A 23,213-nucleotide genomic window follows, 5' to 3' on the forward strand; every position below is an offset into this window, starting at 1 on the left:
CCTCGCCACTTCTGTCTGTGCCTGAATATTTCTGATTTTGCTTCTTTTTTGTCTCATTGTGAGTTCACATTCAATGTCAACTTGTGGTTTTGATGTGGCACGTTTAGCCAAGTCATCCGCCACCTCGTTGAGCACTATTCCAACATGAGATGGAATCCACATGAATTTCACACTATGACCTTTCAGCTGTATCTCAGTTATTCTTTTCTTACAATCCTCAACTATGGACATGAAGACTGGGTTTCGACTGTTTAAGGACTCAAGTGCTCCTCGGCTATCGACAAATACAAAAACATTTTTGTCGTCATGACGTACTTCCTCCAAACACGCCAGAATGGCCTGCAGTTCAGCTTGTGTGGATGATATATAATTACTAAGTCGGAGTTCAATTATCCTGTCCACAGTCCCAAACTCCGTATATTCTCTTATTAGGACACCACACCCTGCCCTGCCATCCTCCGCCACCGACCCGTCGCAATATACATGTAAACTGTTGCCTCTTGGTAACCGAGATATCATGCTTCCATACAAACACCGTAATTGTCCCGGTTCATGATGAATCTTTTTCACCTTGAGGGGTACAATTTCGACGTCTATTTTCTGTACTTTCCAGGGAGCAGACCTATTACACTGTCGAGAGGGTTTACAGCAGTCAAGTACATCGTATTCCCTGAGGTCATGAGCTAATCTCCTCGTGTAGCGTGTCTCCCTCAGTTTCCTGGAAGTGTGTACGTCACTCAAGCAGGTCTGAACGCTCTCAAACAGCTTATCCCCTCCTTTTCTCCGCATGAAACGAATAGATACTCTAGTGTTAATGTCACGGACTCTATCATACACACTCTGAAAATTTAATTCCATTCTCATTATTTCAATCATTGCATTTATTTGACATCCAAGAATAATGCTCATAGCCTCGTTCTGTATCAGCTCTATTTTTTTTATTCTGCCTTGGCCTGTGTAAGACAAAACGGGTGCTGCGTAGTCTATCAGGGACCGAACAGTGCTTATGTATAACATCCGTAAGATAGGTACCCCAACACCTTTACCAGAAAAAGCCAGTGCTTTTAGAGGATGCAGACGGGCTTTACATAAGGTGCTGATATGATTTATTTCAGCATTTTTACTCTCACATGTGTATCCAACATACATGCCCAGATACTAGTACTTCTAAACCCGGCTCAGTTCCACACCATTTAGAGTAAGTGTTATATTTCTTCGTTTCCTACACTCATATTTGGTTTTATCTGCATTTATAACTAAGCCTAACTTGTGACAGGTTGTACCAAGTATGTTAAGAGCAGTTTGAACTTTGTTCCCAGAAGTGCCTTGTATAAGAATGTCATCAGCATATATGATCGTCGTGACCCCTGGAGGATACATCTCTGATGCTAATCTGTTCATTAATACATTGAATAAGGTGGGACTTAAAACTCCCCCTTGTGGGGTACCTAACTGAAACATTCATTCCTCAGACATGTATCCCTGGTAATATACCTGACCTTTTCTGCCTTGTAGATAATCCCTTATCCAGTATAGCAATCTCCCTGTTATTCCCAGATTGGCTAATTCGTATAAGATTACTTCCATATTGACTTTAACAAATGCTTCTTGTAGATCAACAAAAACTCTACAATTGTCATCCATATTAGACAAACACTTTAAGAGACAATCCGCAGTACTTTTGCCTTTGATAAAACCAAAGAGATTACTGGACATGTTATCACCTACAAGGTAGAGTAGCCTATTTAACAAAATCCTTTCCATCATTTTACAAAAGCAGGTTGTTAAGGAGACAGGCCTGTAGCGTCCGTTTGACTTAGGGATAGGAATGATGACAGCCTCTTTCCATCTTCTTGGTAACTTTCCCTCTCTATAACTCATATTAAACAAATCAAGTAAGGGACTAGGTTTCATACCGGCTAAATAATTAAGAATGTCATACATTACTCCATCTTTCCCCGGAGCAGTAGAGCTGCCACTTTTTATAGCATCCAGTAGCTCATCATGAGTTATCTCAGTGCATGTTACAGATCTTGTACTTAAGGCACATAAAGTTACTCCATTTCTAATATTTTCCCATGACTCAATGGTGACTCTCGTGTCTGCTGGTAAGGACTCCATACCAGCAGCACTTGCTCATTTATCTACTAACTCATTAGCAACCTTTCCTGGATCTGAGTGAGCAATGAATTTGGGCTTACAACCCCTGATTTTATTTACTGCTCTCCATATGTCTTTAAGGTTCTTAGTATTACCAATGGACTGAGCAAAGTCTTGCCAGTATCTGTCCCGCGCCTCCTTCCTCACCTGACTGCATTCCCTAGCCACTTCCAACATTGTATTTTTCTCTTCATCCCTCATTCCATTTTTTAACCATTCTTTATGTGCACTCCGTAGCATTCTCTCCCACCCCTTGACTTGCTGATCATTGGAATATTTAAATTTCTTAGGTCCATGCGTCTTGCTTCCCCTGCCCCCGTTATTTTCCCTCTGTACTAATTTCTCTATGTTCTCGACCATGTCCTCGTAAAAACTATCAACGCAGAGCGGCGTGTATTGTTGATACCAATCTCCCATAGTTTGAATAAAATAATTTTTCATATCTTTATTAATATTTAGCCTTTTCCTTTGAAAGTGAACTTGTTTTTTCCCCAGTGGTAATTCAACGTTCAAGGCAAAGTGGTCACTAAGTAGTTCCCGAACAACCCGAGCCTCCCCCATAATCCCCTGAGAGTTTAAAATGCAGGCATAGTCAAGTCGTCCTCCCCTGATGTGAGTTGGTTCATTGTTTCCCAATAGACAGGTATCTGGATGATCTTGTAGAAACTGTAACCACTTGACCCCATTAGCATTAATACTACCCACTGTCCCAAGGCTTGTGTGCCGAGCATTAAGGTCCCCAATGACCAGTGAAGGATTAGTATAAATGCAGTCAGGTAAATAGTTAGCGTCGAAGCAGTTCCTGGATACATACAAATTAACTACAATAAATTCCCCTTCCCTTAATGATAATTTAACACAGACACTCTCTATACCTTGCGTTTTTGACGGCGGTTCTACTAACTCTGCTGGTATGGAGTTCTTAACATAAATCGACGTGCCTCTGACGTTATTTGCAGCGAAGAGGTTAAACCCTTTATAACCATTTAATTTCAATAAGCCTTCATTCCTATCCCCTGTCTCCTGGAGAGCTACAACATCAATATCATTTCCCATCACATAACAATGAACATCTGTAACCCTGTTTCTTAAACCATTAACATTCCATGATGCCCATTAATCGTCCGTTATAATGGGCATCACGGAATGTTAATGCCCATTATAATCGTCCATTATAACTTTGTTAGTCTCATCTTTTAAGGGTCCTTTCGAGTCCTTTGTTTTACTTCTTATATAAGCATATAACAACTTTGGATCTTCCTTTTTGCTCAAGTTTTCTTTCGTAGTTTCTTTTGGCTGATCTGATTTCCTGAGTGGCTGAGTTTAGTGGCCTTTTATATATGACATAACTGGTGACAGGGGCGGCCAGTCTACTTACTGTAAGAGCCACAAATGATGAAGCTCAGGTGTTTGTGAGCCTCAGCACAGGGACAAATTTTACACTGGCGATTTTATCGTTACACATTTTGTTAAAAAAATTACAAGAATTATAAAAATTATTTAAAAAGAATTATATGCAGTTTTAAACTGGTAATTTGTATTAGTTTCCGTAACTACAAAGACACAAATATGTGAAAGAAGTAAACCAAAAAAATTTGAGATATTTAAAGACTAACTGAAAACAGAATGTAATGAAGTGGCAGGAATCAGCTCAGATCACCACCTTTGCAGACTTACTGTTGCCTCAGTATTTCGTTCATTTCTTCGTTGTCATCTGTGAAAGTTCCATCTCACTTTCGCAGGGGTCTAATACAAGATGTAGTTTTTGTTCTAAATTTTGCATAGAAGAAAAAGTATTTTGGATTTATCTCTGATGGCCTTCTGCTATCTCTGCCTCTCCTGGATTTTATATGATTCTTGTAGATTTAGTTCAATCGTTTATATTTCCCTACACAGCCTTCTTTGTCGTTCTTGAGATAGGGTGGGGCGTTCAAGTTGTTCTGCGATTCGTTTTCTTGCACTATAGAGGGAACGTTCCAGTCAGCATCTCTTCCACTTTTTTCGAAAAGATATGCGGCTTGAGAATATTTCTAGTGACACCGAGAACTTTATTCCACTGAATAAATTCGTCAGTGTTGCAACAGATTCTTGATGAATATGGAGTTGAATATGGTGAATACCTGCAATGGCGGGGAAAATGTAGGATTAGTTGAACTTATGAAAAGTGATCCCAGCTTTCCAGTTCCTCTTTGTTCATCGTGAACACCTAACAGCCAGATACTTCAGGTATGAAGATGTTATGAAAGCTGTCCTTGAAATTATCAATTTCATACGCGCAAATGGGAAGACCCCATCGACTGTTCAGAAAGTTTTTTGAAGAATTGGAGCTTGTGATAAACCTAGTGACGTCTCTTTCTATTCCAGTGTGAGGTGGCTGTCAACCAGCAATGCTTGAGTAGGTTTGTGGATCTGTTGGCGCCTATTATTATTTAATAATTGGAAATTATCCTGCCCTCAGCTGGAAAATGATGAATGGATACAAGATCTGATGTTCCTTCCCGATATAATGAATCATCTACAAACTCTCAACTTGGCACTCCAGGGGAAAGATAAGATTATTTCTGACCTTATTCACACAATTCTCAGCTTTCAGAGTAAAATAAGAATTTTTCAAGGAGATATATTGTCAAGCAACTTGATTCACTGCCGCTATCTCAGTACGAGAGTAAATACATTTCCTAATTGTTACAGTTTTCCCCCGGCATAGCAATGGATTTTGTCTGTTCCTTCTGCCTTCTATAAGAGTATGCTTCAACACCAAGAATCAACATCAAGCAAACGCCAACAATACGTGCCAAAAAGAATTGTCTAGTCACTCCTTCCTCCCCGTCCCTTCACCCTACCATCCACGAGAGATGCGCACCTGCAACTCGCCGGCTCCTCGTTTACCACCAGCAAAACACCACTTACGGGGCCGGTTCGGTTCATCGTCTACAGCCCCTGCTTCGCGCCACTGTGACGTCACCAGCCTGTATATAAGGACCTGCCCATGACCCAGTCAGCAGATTATCATTCTAGTGCTCAGAACTCTCGCATCTTGCCCTAACCTTGACGTTCTTACTACAAGTGACGGTAGACGCTTAGAGCATTTTGCATAAAGAGTGTTGTGCACCTTTTTTGTTAACATAAAATTCACTTATCCATGTTTTTCTTTTAATTGTGTTTAAGCCAAAGGGTTAATGTTTTTTTTTTTTGTATTTACTTATTCAGTATTATTTTTGTAATATTAAAGTAAATGTTTGTTAAGTTTTGTTATATTAAATATTTTAAAGTGTTTATTCTGCTGTTCTTTACCGACAGTTTGCACACCGTAAAAGTTCCAGCAGATTTATTTTAATTTGTTTTCTCTCTTTTTTGTTTTTTGTTTTACTGGGCGTTTGGCACAAGAGCTGCCAGGACAGTTACTGCGCTCTCACAGAACACGTCCCAATGGTACTGAAATATAAGACAATAAACTGGAAGAATACAAAGATAAATTACAAGGAATGCTTGATAATGTGCCAGCCAGGCTTGATGACTTGCAGAAGCTGAAGCTCGACTTTGCCTTTCTTGTCACTCCATCCATGGTTAATGTGGTCAATGGTGACTGTCCAGTTCCCGAACCTCTAGTTCCGGAATCATCTGCTGTGGAAATGGAACTAATGGAATTCCAGGAGGACCCGGATCTGAACATGATCCATAAGTTCAAGTCTACAATTGAGTTCTGGAAACAAGTTCCAGAAATACAATATCCTGAACTAAAGAAAACTAGTGTGTGGTTCTTCACAATTTTCAGCACAACACACTGTTATGAATCACTGAACTCTGTAATGAAGTTTGTGAAGCGGAAGTCTCGTGTGATCCTTACACACACACCAACACCTGACGGAGTAGTTCGTACAGTTCTCACAACATATCAGCCAGACTGTAAACGACTTACAGCCAAGCTGGAGACCCGCAAGACCACTACTAGCAGTAAATAGCGTCTTTAACAGCCTGACATTTGTAGCCTTGCAATTGTGTCATAAAAATATAATTATAATACGACTGATTTTGTAAAGTAGAAATTCTTATTAAACATCTTGAAGATTGATAACCCAAACGAATTCTTCAAGAATGTGATACGAACATCAAATCATATATCAGATGTCACCTTAACTTCACTTGATTTTGAAGAAGCTATAGACTATGCACTCTGCACCAGACCCTGATTCCTAGAATTCCATATTTATCAAGAACTGTAAAAAAATTACTACCACAGGACCTAAAAAAATTTTGGAGACGGAACTTATATACTGGCGATATCTCTCACATACTAAAAATTGCAGAATTAGCACCACTCCATAAAGAAAGGAATAAAGCAAAGGCAAAAAATTATAGACCGATAGCACTAACATCACATATAAAAATGTTTGAAAGAGTGATAAGAAGTAATATCACAAAATACATGGATTCATAGCGTCTACATAACCCTGGACAACATGGTTTCAGATCAGGGCGCTCTTGCCTATCACAATTGCTGGACCACAATGACATGAACCATAGTGGTTCACTATTCACTGGACCACTATATTAAAAAAAATATGAAAACTGAAAGTACGTACAAAACTCAGTCAAATCATACCATAGAACGTAACAGCAATGTAAAAGATTTGTGTGTAATCTTGGAAGACTTTATTTTTAAAGAACACAATAGAGTAGCCGTCACAACTGCAATAAAAATGACAGGTTGGATAACAAGACCCTTTCACACTAGAGGTGCCGTACCAATGATGATACTCTTCAATACGCTGGTGATCTCTGGAGTGGAATACTGTTGCACAATGACAGCCCGTTTCAAAGCTGGAGAAATTGCTGACCTGGAGAGAGTGCAAAAACCTTTACTGGTAGAATATACTCAATAAACCATCTAAATTACTGCGACTGACTAAAAGGTCTAAATCTGTATTCTTTAGAGCGCGGGCGGGAGAAATACATAATAAATCTACACATGGAAAATATTAGATTGTCTGGTCCCAAATCTGCACACAGAAATAGCATCACAGGAGACCAGGAGGCATGGTAGGATGTGAAGAACACCTTTGTTGATAAAACAGAGGTGCTATAGGTACTCTCTGGAGAACTCTATCAACATCAGAGGCCAGAGACTGTTCAACACGCTTCCACTAGTTGCATAATTGGCCGACCCTTCGCAGTGATCAAGAGAGAACTCGATAAACACCTCGAAATCAACCAAGCTGTGATTCATACGTCAGGCTGCAAGCAGCCGCGTCCAACAGCCTTGTTGACCAGGCCATCAACCAGGAGGCCTGGTCATAGACCGGGCCGCGGGGATCATGACCCCGGAAACATTGCAAGGTAACCGCAAGTAACCGCGAGGCAAGGTGGAACATCAACATTTCTTAAGGTTCTGTCAAACACATTTCTAATGTCTACACCGCGAGTTGTTTCCTGTAATGCCACTAAGTCCAACATCTCGTCTGTCACATTTACACCAGAGGAAACATAACGAACAAATATTACCAGTTGTGGGTTGTCTTGTGTGTCTGTTGATGAGTCAAGAGCTAAGCTGAAGGCATCATAACTTGTGTATTCATTTTGCATTTAGCCTGCAACATGAACACTGACCTGAGAGATGCGCCTCTCTTTAGTGTACTCACCTAGTTATGCTTGCGGGGGTTGAGCTCTGGCACTTTGGTCTCCCCCCCCCCCCCCTTCGCAGCCGTCAATCAACTGGTGTACAGATTCCTGAACCTATTGGGCTCTATTAAATCTACATTTGAAACTGTGTATGGAGTCTGCCTCCACCACATCACTACTTAATGCATTCCATTTATTAACTACTCTGATACTGAAAAAAATTCTTTCTAGCGTCTCTGTGGCTCATTTGGGTACTAACTTTCCACCTGTGTCCCTTTGTTCGTGTTCCACCCGTGCTAAAGAATTTGTCTTTGTCCACCCTGTCAATTCCCCTTGAGAATTTTGAAGGTGGTTATCATGTTTCCCCTTACTCTTCTGTTTTCGAGGGACGTAAGGTTCAGCTCCCTTAGCCTTTCCTCGTAGCTCATACCTCTCAGTTCCGGGAAGAGTTTGGTGGCATATCGCTGAATCTTCTCTAACTTTGTCTAGTGTTTAACTAGGTATGGACTTCAGGTTGGAGCTGCATATTCCAGGATTAGTCTGACATAAGTGGTATACTGAGCCCTGGACGATTCCTTACACAAGTTTCTGAAGGCAGTTCTTATGTTTGCCAACCTAGCATATGCCGCTGATGATGTCCTTTTGATGTGGGCCTCTAGGGACAGGTTCGCTGTGATTTCAACCCCCAGATCTTTCTCTCTCTATGACTCTTGCAGGATATTACCTCCCAGATGGTACCTTGTGTTCAGCCTCCTGCTCCCTTCACCTTATTCCATTCCATTACATTTTCCGGAGTTGAACTTTAGTAGCCATTCTCTAGACCATTCCTCCATTTGTTCAGGTCGTTATTTATAACGACCTGGAAATTATAAATTATACTAGTTTATACCCTACATTATACCTGTATAATGATAAATTATACATGAGATAAAATTATACATTATATATTATCACATATATTTGTGATTAGTGTCACATGTTTATATAAGGCTGAGCTTTATTGCCACGTGTGACAGACCTCTTGTGTTAGTAACACTTGTAACCCGTATTGGCCGTGATAGTATGGTGACGGAATTGTTCATTGTCATGGTGGGAGACACGCACACTGTGGGAGCCCTGGTCATGGTGGGAGACACGCACACTGTGGGAGCCCTGGTCATGGTGGGAGACACGCACACTGTGGGAGCCCTGGTCATGGTGGGAGACACGCACACTGTGGGAGCGCCCAGCGTGGGAGCCCTGGTCATGGTGGGAGACACGCACACTGTGGGAGCGCCCAGCGTGGGAGCCCTGGTCATGGTGGGAGACATACACACTGTGGGAGCGCCCAGCGTGGGAGCCCTGGTCATGGTGGGAGACATACACACTGTGGGAGCGCCCAGCGTGGGAGCCCTGGTCATGGTGGGAGACATACACACTGTGGGAGCCCTGGTCATGGTGGGAGACATACACACTGTGGGAGCCCTGGTCATGGTGGGAGACATACACACTGTGGGAGCGCCCAGCGTGGGAGCCCTGGTCATGGTGGGAGACACGCACACTGTGGGAGCGCCCAGCGTGGGAGCCCTGGTCATGGTGGGAGACATACACACTGTGGGAGCCCTGGTCATGGTGGGAGACACGCACACTGTGGGAGCGCCCAGCGTGGGAGCCCTGGTCATGGTGGGAGACATACACACTGTGGGAGCGCCCAGCGTGGGAGCCCTGGTCATGGTGGGAGACATACACACTGTGGGAGCGCCCAGCGTGGGAGCCCTGGTCATGGTGGGAGACATACACACTGTGGGAGCCCTGGTCATGGTGGGAGACATACACACTGTGGGAGCCCTGGTCATGGTGGGAGACATACACACTGTGGGAGCGCCCAGCGTGGGAGCCCTGGTCATGGTGGGAGACACGCACACTGTGGGAGCGCCCAGCGTGGGAGCCCTGGTCATGGTGGGAGACATACACACTGTGGGAGCCCTGGTCATGGTGGGAGACACGCACACTGTGGGAGCGCCCAGCGTGGGAGCCCTGGTCATGGTGGGAGACATACACACTGTGGGAGCGCCCAGCGTGGGAGCCCTGGTCATGGTGGGAGACATACACACTGTGGGAGCGCCCAGCGTGGGAGCCCTGGTCATGGTGGGAGACACGCACACTGAGGGAGCGCCCAGCGTGGGAGCCCTGGTCATGGTGGGAGACATACACACTGTGGGAGCGCCCAGCGTGGGAGCCCTGGTCATGGTGGGAGACACGCACACTGTGAGAGCGCCCAGCGTGGGAGCCCTGGTCATGGTGGGAGACATACACACTGTGGGAGCCCTGGTCATGGTGGGAGACATACACACTGTGGGAGCCCTGGTCATAGTGGGAGACATACACACTGTGGGAGCGCCCAGCGTGGGAGCCCTGGTCATGGTGGGAGACATACACACTGTGGGAGCGCCCAGCGTGGGAGCCCTGGTCATGGTGGGAGACATACACACTGTGGGAGCGCCCAGCGTGGGAGCCCTGGTCATGGTGGGAGACATACACACTGTGGGAGCGCCCAGCGTGGGCGCCCTGGTCATAGTGGGAGACATACACACTGTGGGAGCGCCCAGCGTGGGTGCCCTGATCATGGTGGGAGACATACACACTGTGGGAGCGCCCAGGGTGGGAGCCCTGGTCATAGTGGGAGACATACACACTGTGGGAGCGCCCAGCGTAGGAGCCCTGGTCATGGTGGGAGACATACACACTGTGGGAGCGCCCAGCGTGGGAGCCCTGGTCATAGTGGGAGACATACACACTGTGGGAGCGCCCAGCGTGGGTGCCCTGATCATGGTGGGAGACATACACACTGTGGGAGCGCCCAGGGTGGGAGCCCTGGTCATAGTGGGAGACACGCACACTTGAGATTCTTGAGATGATTTAGTGTCCCCGCGGCCCGGTCCTCGACCAAGCCTCCACCCGCAGGAAGCAGCCCGTGACAGCTGACTAACACCCAGGTACCTATTTTACTGCTAGGTAACAGGGGCATAGGGTGAAAGAAACTTTGCCGATTGTTTCTCGCCAGCACCTGGGATCGAACCCAGGACCACAGGATCACAAGTCCAGTGTCGGACTTGTGACACAGTCCGCTCGGCCGACCGGCTCCAGGACACTGTGGGAGTCCTGGTCAAAGTGGGAGACACGCACACTGTGGGAGCCCTGGTCATAGTGGGAGACATACACACGGTGGGAGCGCCCAGCGTGGGAGCCCTGGTCATAGTGGGAGACATGCACACTGTGGGAGCGCCCAGCGTGGGAGCCCAGGTCATGGTGGGAGACACGCACACTGTGAGAGCGCCCAGCGTGGGAGCCCTGGTCATGGTGGGAGACATACACACTGTGGGAGCCCTGGTCATGGTGGGAGACATACACACTGTGGGAGCACCCAGCGTGGGAGCCCTGGTCATGGTGGGAGACATACACACTGTGGGAGCGCCCAGCGTGGGGGCCCTGGTCATGGTGGGAGACATGCACACTGTGGGAGCGCCCAGCGTGGGAGCCCTGGTCATGGTGGGAGACATACACACTGTGGGAGTCCTGGTCATGGTGGAAGACATACACACTGTGGGAGCGCCCAGCGTGGGAGCCCTGGTCATTGGGGGGAGACATACACACTGTGGGAGCGCCCAGCGTGGGAGCCCTGGTCATGGGGGGAGACATACACACTGTGGGAGCGCCCAGCGAGGGAGCCCTGGTCATGTTGGGAGACATACACACTGTGGGAGCCCTGGTCATGGTGGGAGACATACACACTGTGGGAGCGCCCTGCGTGGGAGCCCTGGTTATGGTGGGAGACATACACACTGTGGGAGCGCCCAGCGTGGGAGCCCTGGTCATGTTGGGAGACATAAACACTGTGGGAGCCCTGGTCATGGTGGGAGACATACACACTGTGGGAGCGCCCAGCGTGGGAGCCCTGGTCATGGTGGGAGACATACACACTGTGGGAGCGCCCAGCGTGGGAGCCCTGGTCATGGTGGGAGACATACACACTGTGGGAGCCCCCAGCGTGGGAGCCCTGGTCATGGTGGGAGACATAAACACTGTGGGAGCCCTGGTCATGGTGGGAGACATACACACTGTGGGAGCGCCCAGCGTGGGAGCCCTGGTCATGGCGGGACATATACACACTGTGGGAGCGCCCAGCGTGGGAGCCCTGGTCATGGTGGGAGACATACACACTGTGGGAGCCCTGGTCATGGTGGGAGACATACACACTGTGGGAGCCCTGGTCATGGTGGGAGACATACACACTGTGGGAGCCCTGGTCATGGTGGGAGACATACACACTGTGGGAGCCCTGGTCATGGTGGGAGACATACACACTGTGGGAGCCCTGGTCATGGTGGGAGACATACACACTGTGGGAGCCCTGGTCATGGTGGGAGACATACACACTGTGGGAGCGCCCAGCGTGGGAGCCCTGGTCATGGTGGGAGACATACACACTGTGGGAGCGCCCAGCGTGGGAGCCCTGGTCATGGTGAGAGACATACACACTGTGGGAGCGCCCAGCGTGGGAGCCCTGGTCATGGTGGGAGACATACACATTGTGGGAGCGCCCAGCGTGGGAGCCCTGGTCATAGTGGGAGACATACACACTGTGGGAGCGCCCAGCGTGGGAGCCCTGATCATGGTGGGAGACATACACACTGTGGGAGCGCCCAGGGTGGGAGCCCTGGTCATAGTGGGAGACACGCACACTGTGGGAGTCCTGGTCATAGTGGGAGACACGCACACTGTGGGAGCCCTGGTCATAGTGGGAGACATACACACGGTGGGAGCGCCCAGCGTGGGAGCCCTGGTCATAGTGGGAGACATGCACACTGTGGGAGCGCCCAGCGTGGGAGCCTTGGTCATAGTGGGAGACATGCACACTGTGGGAGCGCCCAGCGTGGGAGCCCTGGTCATAGTGGGAGACATGCACACTGTGGGAGCGCCCAGCGTGGGAGCCCTGGTCATGGTGGGAGATACGCACACTGTGGGAGCGCCCAGCGTGGGAGCCCTGGTCATGGTGGGAGACATTCACACTGTGGGAGCCCTGGTCATGGTGGGAGACATACACACTGTGGGAGCGCCCAGCGTGGGAGCCCTGGTCATGGTGGGAGACATACACACTGTGGGAGCGCCCAGCGTGGGGGCCCTGGTCATGGTGGGAGACATGCACACTGTGGGAGCGCCCAGCGTGGGAGCCCTGGTCATGGTGGGAGACATACACACTGTGGGAGTCCTGGTCATGGTGGGAGACATACACACTGTGGGAGCGCCCAGCGTGGGAGCCCTGGTCATGGGGGGAGACATACACACTGTGGGAGCGCCCAGCGTGGGAGCCCTGGTCATGGGGGGAGACATACACACTGTGGGAGCCCTGGTCATGGTGGGAGACATACACACTGTGGGAGCCCTGGTCATGGTGGGAGACATACACACTGTGGGAGCCCTGGTCATGGTGGGAGACATACACACTGTGGGAGCGCCCAGCGTGGGAGCCCTGGTCATGGTGGGAGACATAAACACTGTGGGAGCCCTGGTCATGGTGGGAGACATACACACTGTGGGAGCGCCCAGCGTGGGAGCCCTGGTCATGGCGGGACACATACACACTGTGGGAGCGCCCAGCGTGGGAGCCCTGGTCATGATGGGAGACATACACACTGTGGGAGCCCTGGTCATGGGGGGAGACATACACACTGTGGGAGCGCTGGTCATGGTGGGAGACCTACACACTGTGGGAGCGCCCAGCGTGGGAGCCCTGGTCATGGTGGGAGACATACACACTGTGGGAGCGCCCAGCGTGGGAGCCCTGGTCATGGTGGGAGACATACACACTGTGGGAGCGCCCAGCGTGGGAGCCCTGGTCATGGTGGGAGACATACACACTGTGGGAGCGCCCAGCGTGGGAGCCCTGGTCATGGGGGGAGACATACACACTGTGGGAGCGCCCAGCGTGGGAGACCTGGTCATGGGGGGAGACATACACACTGTGGGAGCGCCCAGCATGGGAACCCTGGTCATGGTGGGAGACATACACACTGTGGGAGCGCCCAGCGTGGGAGCCGTGGTCATGGTGGGAGATATACACACTGTGGGAGCGCCCAGCGTGGGAGCCCTGGTCATGGTGGGAGACATACACACTGTGGGAGCGCCCAGCGTGGGAGCCCTGGTCATGGTGGGAGACATATACACTGTGGGAGCGCCCAGCGTGGGAGCCCTGGTCATGGTGGGAGACATACACACTGTGGGAGCGCCCAGCGTGGGAGCCCTGGTCATGGTGGGAGACAGATAAGATAAACACCAACACGACTGATAAGACACATACCTACACACGTCCTCACCATAAGGAACGTGTAAGCTACTGACGTTTACTGATATCATTTAAAACTTTGTATATTTTTAACTTTAAATATTTCCCATATAATATAATACATAATAACGTCATAACTCCACAACACGTGATATTGCACTTGTGGGTAATATGCAGCCAGCATTATCAGCCATTATCGCTATCACTGTTATCAGTCTCTGGCGAATGTGTTCATATCTGTGTGTGTGGTGAACTTCCACACTTCCCAGTTGTTATTGATGGTTCCTCAGTGTGTTGTGGAACCTGAAGCTGGCCACTGTGTAGTGAACTACCAGGTTGTTGTGTTGAGGAACCTGAAGCTGGCCACTGTGTAGTGAACTACCAGGTTGTTGTGTTGAGGAACCTGAAGCTGGCCACTGTGTAGTGAACTACCAGGTTGTTGTGTTGAGGAACCTGAAGCTGGCCACTGTGTAGTGAACTACCAGGTTGTTGTGTTGAGGAACCTGAAGCTGGCCACTGTGTAGTGAACTACCAGGTTGTTGTGTTGAGGAACCTGAAGCTGGCCACTGTGTAGTGAACTACCAGGTTGTTGTGTTGAGGAACCTGAAGCTGGCCACTGTGTAGTGAACTACCAGGTTGTTGTGTTGAGGAACCTGAAGCTGGCCACTGTGTAGTGAACTACCAGGTTGTTGTGTTGTGTTGAGGAACCTGAAGCTGGCCACTGTGTAGTGAACTACCAGGTTGTTGTGTTGAGGAACCTGAAGCTGGCCACTGTGTAGTGAACTACCTGGTTGTTGTGTTGTGTTGAGGAACCTGAAGCTGGCCACTGTGTAGTGAACTACCAGGTTGTTGTGTTGTGTTGAGGAACCTGAAGCTGGTCACTGTGTAGTGAACTACCAGGTTGTTGTGTTGAGGAACCTGAAGCTGGCCACTGTGTAGTGAACTACCAGGTTGTTGTGTTGAGGAACCTGAAGCTGGCCACTGTGTAGTGAACTACCAGGTTGTTGTGTTGAGGAACCTGAAGCTGGTCACTGTGTAGTGAACTACCTGGTTGTTGTGTTGTGTTGAGGAACCTGAAGCTGGCCACTGTGTAGTGAACTACCAGGTTGTTGTGTTGAGGAACCTGAAGCTGGCCACTGTGTAGTGAACTACCAGGTTGTTGTGTTGAGGAACCTGAAGCTGGCCACTGTGTAGTGAACTACCAGGTTGTTGTGTTGAGGAACCTGAAGCTGGCCACTGTGTAGTGAACTTCCAGGTTGTTGTGTTGAGGAACCTGAAGCTGGCCACTGTGTAGTGAACTACCAGGTTGTTGTGTTGAGGAACCTGAAGCTGGCCACTGTGTAGTGAACTACCAGGTTGTTGTGTTGAGGAACCTGAAGCTGGCCACTGTGTAGTGAACTACCAGGTTGTTGTGTTGAGGAACCTGAAGCTGGCCACGGTGTAGTGAACTACCAGGTTGTTGGGTTGAGGAACCTGAAGCTGGCCACTGTGTAGTGAACTACCAGGTTGTTGTGTTGAGGAACCTGAAGCTGGCCACTGTGTAGTGAACTACCAGGTTGTTGTGTTGTGTTGAGGAACCTGAAGCTGGCCACTGTGTAGTGAACTACCAGGTTGTTGTGTTGAGGAACCTGAAGCTGGCCACTGTGTAGTGAACTACCTGGTTGTTGTGTTGTGTTGAGGAACCTGAAGCTGGCCACTGTGTAGTGAACTACCAGGTTGTTGTGTTGTGTTGAGGAACCTGAAGCTGGCCACTGTGTAGTGAACTACCAGGTTGTTGTGTTGTGTTGAGGAACCTGAAGCTGGCCACTGTGTAGTGAACTACCAGGTTGTTGTGTTGTGTTGAGGAACCTGAAGCTGGTCACTGTGTAGTGAACTACCAGGTTGTTGTGTTGAGGAACCTGAAGCTGGCCACTGTGTAGTGAACTACCAGGTTGTTGTGTTGAGGAACCTGAAGCTGGCCACTGTGTAGTGAACTACCAGGTTGTTGTGTTGAGGAACCTGAAGCTGGTCACTGTGTAGTGAACTACCAGGTTGTTGTGTTGTGTTGAGGAACCTGAAGCTGGCCACTGTGTAGTGAACTACCAGGTTGTTGTGTTGAGAAACCTGAAGCTGGTCACTGTGTAGTGAACTACCAGGTTGTTGTGTTGAGGAACCTGAAGCTGGTCACTGTGTAGTGAACTACCAGGTTGTTGTGTTGTGTTGAGGAACCTGAAGCTGGTCACTGTGTAGTGAACTACCAGGTTGTTGTGTTGAGGAACCTGAAGCTGGCCACTGTGTAGTGAACTACCAGGTTGTTGTGTTGAGGAACCTGAAGCTGGCCACTGTGTAGTGAACTACCAGGTTGTTGTGTTGAGGAACCTGAAGCTGGCCACTGTGTAGTGAACTACCAGGTTGTTGTGTTGAGGAACCTGAAGCTGGCCACTGTGTAGTGAACTACCAGGTTGTTGTGTTGAGGAACCTGAAGCTGGCCACTGTGTAGTGAACTACCAGGTTGTTGTGTTGAGGAACCTGAAGCTGGCCACTGTGTAGTGAACTACCAGGTTGTTGTGTTGAGGAACCTGAAGCTGGTCACTGTGTAGTGAACTACCAGGTTGTTGTGTTGTGTTGAGGAACCTGAAGCTGGCCACTGTGTAGTGAACTACCAGGTTGTTGTGTTGAGGAACCTGAAGCTGGCCACTGTGTAGTGAACTACCAGGTTGTTGTGTTGAGGAACCTGAAGCTGGCCACTGTGTAGTGAACTACCAGGTTGTTGTGTTGAGGAACCTGAAGCTGGCCACTGTGTAGTGAACTACCAGGTTGTTGTGTTGAGGAACCTGAAGCTGGCCACTGTGTAGTGAACTACCAGGTTGTTGTGTTGTGTTGAGGAACCTGAAGCTGGTCACTGTGTAGTGAACTACCAGGTTGTTGTGTTGAGGAACCTGAAGCTGGTCACTGTGTAGTGAACTACCAGGTTGTTGTGTTGAGGAACCTGAAGCTGGCCACTGTGTAGTGAACTACCAGGTTGTTGTGTTGAGGAACCTGAAGCTGGTCACTGTGTAGTGAACTACCAGGTTGTTGTGTTGTGTTGAGGAACCTGAAGCTGGCCACTGTGTAGTGAACTACCAGGTTGTTGTGTTGAGGAACCTGAAGCTGGTCACTGTGTAGTGAACTACCAGGTTGTTGTGTTGTGTTGAGGAACCTGAAGCTGGTCACTGTGTAGTGAACTACCAGGTTGTTGTGTTGTGGAACCTGAAGCTGGTCACTGTGTAGTGAACTACCAGGTTGTTGTGTTGTGTTGAGGAACCTGAAGCTGGCCACTGTGTAGTGAACTACCAGGTTGTTGTGTTGAGGAACCTGAAGCTGGCCACTGTGTAGTGAACTACCAGGTTGTTGTGTTGAGGAACCTGAAGCTGGCCACTGTGTAGTGAACTACCAGGTTGTTGTGTTGAGGAACCTGAAGCTGGCCACTGTGTAGTGAACTACCAGGTTGTTGTGTTGAGGAACCTGAAGCTGGCCACTGTGTAGTGAACTACCAGGTTGTTGTGTTGTGGAACCTGAAGCTGGTCACTGTGTAGTGAACTACCAGGTTGTTGTGTTGAGGAACCTGAAGCTGGCCACTGTGTAGTGAACTACCAGGTTGTTGTGTTGAGGAACCTGAAGCTGGCCACTGTGTAGTGAACTACCTGGTTGTTGTGTTGAGGAACCTGAAGCTGGCCACTGTGTAGTGAACTACCAGGTTGTTGTGTTGTGTTGAGGAACCTGAAGCTGGCCACTGTGTAGTGAACTACCAGGTTGTTGTGTTGAGGAACCTGAAGCTGGCCACTGTGTAGTGAACTACCAGGTTGTTGTGTTGTGTTGAGGAACCTGAAGCTGGCCACTGTGTAGTGAACTACCAGGTTGTTGTGTTGAGGAACCTGAAGCTGGTCACTGTGTAGTGAACTACCAGGTTGTTGTGTTGTGTTGAGGAACCTGAAGCTGGCCACTGTGTAGTGAACTACCAGGTTGTTGTGTTGAGGAACCTGAAGCTGGCCACTGTGTAGTGAACTACCAGGTTGTTGTGTTGAGGAACCTGAAGCTGGCCACTGTGTAGTGAACTACCAGGTTGTTGTGTTGAGGAACCTGAAGCTGACCACTGTGTAGTGAACTACCAGGTTGTTGTGTTGTGTTGAGGAACCTGAAGCTGGTCACTGTGTAGTGAACTACTAGGTTGTTGTGTTGAGGAACCTGAAGCTGGCCACTGTGTAGTGAACTACCAGGTTGTTGTGTTGAGGAACCTGAAGCTGGTCACTGTGTAGTGAACTACCAGGTTGTTGTGTTGAGGAACCTGAAGCTGGTCACTGTGTAGTGAACTACCAGGTTGTTGTGTTGTGTTGAGGAACCTGAAGCTGGCCACTGTGTAGTGAACTACCAGGTTGTTGTGTTGAGGAACCTGAAGCTGGCCACTGTGTAGTGAACTACCAGGTTGTTGTGTTGTGTTGAGGAACCTGAAGCTGGCCACTGTGTAGTGAACTACCAGGTTGTTGTGTTGAGGAACCTGAAGCTGGCCACTGTGTAGTGAACTACCAGGTTGTTGTGTTGAGGAACCTGAAGCTGGCCACTGTGTAGTGAACTACCAGGTTGTTGTGTTGTGTTGAGGAACCTGAAGCTGGCCACTGTGTAGTGAACTACCAGGTTGTTGTGTTGTGGAACCTGAAGCTGGTCACTGTGTAGTGAACTACCAGGTTGTTGTGTTGTGTTGAGGAACCTGAAGCTGGTCACTGTGTAGTGAACTACCAGGTTGTTGTGTTGAGGAACCTGAAGCTGGCCACTGTGTAGTGAACTACCAGGTTGTTGTGTTGAGGAACCTGAAGCTGGTCACTGTGTAGTGAACTACCAGGTTGTTGTGTTGTGTTGAGGAACCTGAAGCTGGCCACTGTGTAGTGAACTACCAGGTTGTTGTGTTGAGGAACCTGAAGCTGGCCACTGTGTAGTGAACTACCAGGTTGTTGTGTTGAGGAACCTGAAGCTGGCCACTGTGTAGTGAACTACCAGGTTGTTGTGTTGAGGAACCTGAAGCTGGCCACTGTGTAGTGAACTACCAGGTTGTTGTGTTGAGGAACCTGAAGCTGGCCACTGTGTAGTGAACTACCAGGTTGTTGTGTTGAGGAACCTGAAGCTGGCCACTGTGTAGTGAACTACCAGGTTGTTGTGTTGTGTTGAGGAACCTGAAGCTGGCCACTGTGTAGTGAACTACCAGGTTGTTGTGTTGAGGAACCTGAAGCTGGCCACTGTGTAGTGAACTACCTGGTTGTTGTGTTGTGTTGAGGAACCTGAAGCTGGCCACTGTGTAGTGAACTACCAGGTTGTTGTGTTGTGTTGAGGAACCTGAAGCTGGTCACTGTGTAGTGAACTACCAGGTTGTTGTGTTGAGGAACCTGAAGCTGGCCACTGTGTAGTGAACTACCAGGTTGTTGTGTTGAGGAACCTGAAGCTGGCCACTGTGTAGTGAACTACCAGGTTGTTGTGTTGTGTTGAGGAACCTGAAGCTGGTCACTGTGTAGTGAACTACCAGGTTGTTGTGTTGAGGAACCTGAAGCTGGCCACTGTGTAGTTGAACTACCAGGTTGTTGTGTTGTGTTGAGGAACCTGAAGCTGGTCACTGTGTAGTGAACTACCAGGTTGTTGTGTTGAGGAACCTGAAGCTGGTCACTGTGTAGTGAACTACCAGGTTGTTGTGTTGTGTTGAGGAACCTGAAGCTGGCCACTGTGTAGTGAACTACCAGGTTGTTGTGTTGAGGAACCTGAAGCTGGCCACTGTGTAGTGAACTACCAGGTTGTTGTGTTGAGGAACCTGAAGCTGGTCACTGTGTAGTGAACTACCAGGTTGTTGTGTTGTGTTGAGGAACCTGAAGCTGGTCACTGTGTAGTGAACTACCAGGTTGTTGTGTTGAGGAACCTGAAGCTGGCCACTGTGTAGTGAACTACCAGGTTGTTGTGTTGAGGAACCTGAAGCTGGCCACTGTGTAGTGAACTACCAGGTTGTTGTGTTGTGTTGAGGAACCTGAAGCTGGCCACTGTGTAGTGAACTACCAGGTTGTTGTGTTGTGTTGAGGAACCTGAAGCTGGCCACTGTGTAGTGAACTACCAGGTTGTTGTGTTGAGGAACCTGAAGCTGGTCACTGTGTAGTGAACTACCAGGTTGTTGTGTTGAGGAACCTGAAGCTGGCCACTGTGTAGTGAACTACCAGGTTGTTGTGTTGTGTTGAGGAACCTGAAGCTGGTCACTGTGTAGTGAACTACCAGGTTGTTGTGTTGTGTTGAGGAACCTGAAGCTGGCCACTGTGTAGTGAACTACCAGATTGTTGTGTTGTGTTGAGGAACCTGAAGCTGGCCACTGTGTAGTGAACTACCAGGTTGTTGTGTTGTGTTGAGGAACCTGAAGCTGGTCACTGTGTAGTGAACTACCAGGTTGTTGTGTTGAGGAACCTGAAGCTGGCCACTGTGTAGTGAACTACCAGGTTGTTGTGTTGAGGAACCTGAAGCTGGTCACTGTGTAGTGAACTACCAGGTTGTTGTGTTGAGGAACCTGAAGCTGGTCACTGTGTAGTGAACTACCAGGTTGTTGTGTTGAGGAACCTGAAGCTGGCCACTGTGTAGTGAACTACCAGGTTGTTGTGTTGAGGAACCTGAAGCTGGTCACTGTGTAGTGAACTACCTGGTTGTTGTGTTGTGTTGAGGAACCTGAAGCTGGTCACTGTGTAGTGAACTACCAGGTTGTTGTGTTGTGTTGAGGAACCTGAAGCTGGTCACTGTGTAGTGAACTACCAGGTTGTTGTGTTGAGGAACCTGAAGCTGGTCACTGTGTAGTGAACTACCAGGTTGTTGTGTTGTGTTGAGGAACCTGAAGCTGGCCACTGTGTAGTGAACTACCAGGTTGTTGTGTTGTGTTGAGGAACCTGAAGCTGGTCACTGTGTAGTGAACTACCAGGTTGTTGTGTTGTGTTGAGGAACCTGAAGCTGGTCACTGTGTAGTGAACTACCAGGTTGTTGTGTTGTGTTGAGGAACCTGAAGCTGGTCACTGTGTAGTGAACTACCAGGTTGTTGTGTTGTGTTGAGGAACCTGAAGCTGGTCACTGTGTAGTGAACTACCAGGTTGTTGTGTGTGTTGAGGAACCTGAAGCTGGCCACTGTGTAGTGAACTACCAGGTTGTTGTGTTGAGGAACCTGAAGCTGGCCACTGTGTAGTGAACTACCAGGTTGTTGTGTTGTGTTGAGGAACCTGAAGCTGGTCACTGTGTAGTGAACTACCAGGTTGTTGTGTTGAGGAACCTGAAGCTGGCCACTGTGTAGTGAACTACCAGGTTGTTGTGTTGTGTTGAGGAACCTGAAGCTGGCCACTGTGTAGTGAACTACCAGGTTGTTGTGTTGAGGAACCTGAAGCTGGTCACTGTGTAGTGAACTACCAGGTTGTTGTGTTGAGGAACCTGAAGCTGGCCACTGTGTAGTGAACTACCAGGTTGTTGTGTTGAGGAACCTGAAGCTGGCCACTGTGTAGTGAACTACCAGGTTGTTGTGTTGAGGAACCTGAAGCTGGCCACTGTGTAGTGAACTACCAGGTTGTTGTGTTGTGTTGAGGAACCTGAAGCTGGTCACTGTGTAGTGAACTACCAGGTTGTTGTGTTGTGTTGAGGAACCTGAAGCTGGTCACTGTGTAGTGAACTACCAGGTTGTTGTGTTGTGTTGAGGAACCTGAAGCTGGTCACTGTGTAGTGAACTACCAGGTTGTTGTGTTGAGGAACCTGAAGCTGGTCACTGTGTAGTGAACTACTAGGTTGTTGTGTTGAGGAACCTGAAGCTGGCCACTGTGTAGTGAACTACCAGGTTGTTGTGTTGAGGAACCTGAAGCTGGTCACTGTGTAGTGAACTACCAGGTTGTTGTGTTGAGGAACCTGAAGCTGGCCACTGTGTAGTGAACTACCAGGTTGTTGTGTTGAGGAACCTGAAGCTGGCCACTGTGTAGTGAACTACCAGGTTGTTGTGTTGTGTTGAGGAACCTGAAGCTGGTCACTGTGTAGTGAACTACCAGGTTGTTGTGTTGAGGAACCTGAAGCTGGCCACTGTGTAGTGAACTACCAGGTTGTTGTGTTGAGGAACCTGAAGCTGGCCACTGTGTAGTGAACTACCAGGTTGTTGTGTTGTGTTGAGGAACCTGAAGCTGGCCACTGTGTAGTGAACTACCAGGTTGTTGTGTTGAGGAACCTGAAGCTGGCCACTGTGTAGTGAACTACCAGGTTGTTGTGTTGAGGAACCTGAAGCTGGTCACTGTGTAGTGAACTACCAGGTTGTTGTGTTGAGGAACCTGAAGCTGGCCACTGTGTAGTGAACTACCAGGTTGTTGTGTTGAGGAACCTGAAGCTGGCCACTGTGTAGTGAACTACCAGGTTGTTGTGTTGAGGAACCTGAAGCTGGTCACTGTGTAGTGAACTACCAGGTTGTTGTGTTGAGGAACCTGAAGCTGGCCACTGTGTAGTGAACTACCAGGTTGTTGTGTTGAGGAACCTGAAGCTGGCCACTGTGTAGTGAACTACCAGGTTGTTGTGTTGTGTTGAGGAACCTGAAGCTGGCCACTGTGTAGTGAACTACCAGGTTGTTGTGTTGAGGAACCTGAAGCTGGCCACTGTGTAGTGAACTACCAGGTTGTTGTGTTGTGTTGAGGAACCTGAAGCTGGCCACTGTGTAGTGAACTACCAGGTTGTTGTGTTGAGGAACCTGAAGCTGGCCACTGTGTATTGAACTACCAGGTTGTTGTGTTGAGGAACCTGAAGCTGGTCACTGTGTAGTGAACTACCAGGTTGTTGTGTTACGTTAACCTTTCCCTGCTATATGGTGGACTGGCAGGTGTGTGGACAGTGTTGTAGTGAAGTTATCGGTGAAGATAGTGTTAAGTGTAACTTTCCCTGCTGTATGGTGGTCTGGCTGGTGTGTGGCCAGTGTTGAAGTGAAGTTATGGAGGTAAACAGTGTTAAGTGCCTAATGCAATTGAATGTATCGTTGTTGTTTAGGTTACTAGCAGTAATTTAGTCGGTGTTTTTATTAAATACTTAATGGGACACCCGGCGGAGTCCTGCTCTTTCTGTCTCTAACTTTCTACCC

The 23,213-nt window shown here is 48.6% G+C and overlaps 1 protein-coding gene across 1 annotated transcript in view; it reads left to right on the forward strand.

The window, feature by feature from the left end:
* Nucleotides 1-14,349: 14,349 nt before the first annotated feature.
* Nucleotides 14,350-23,213, forward strand: part of LOC123753658 (uncharacterized) — a 66,790-nt gene continuing 57,926 nt past the window's right edge. The window contains exon 1 of the mRNA XM_069322434.1: nt 14,350-14,436. The gene's annotated coding sequence lies outside the window, so the exon portion shown is untranslated. The remainder of the gene's footprint in view (nt 14,437-23,213) is intronic.

This window comes from Procambarus clarkii, chromosome 11 (assembly GCF_040958095.1).
Source record: "Procambarus clarkii isolate CNS0578487 chromosome 11, FALCON_Pclarkii_2.0, whole genome shotgun sequence".
In the NCBI taxonomy this organism is placed as follows: Eukaryota; Metazoa; Arthropoda; class Malacostraca; order Decapoda; family Cambaridae; genus Procambarus; species Procambarus clarkii.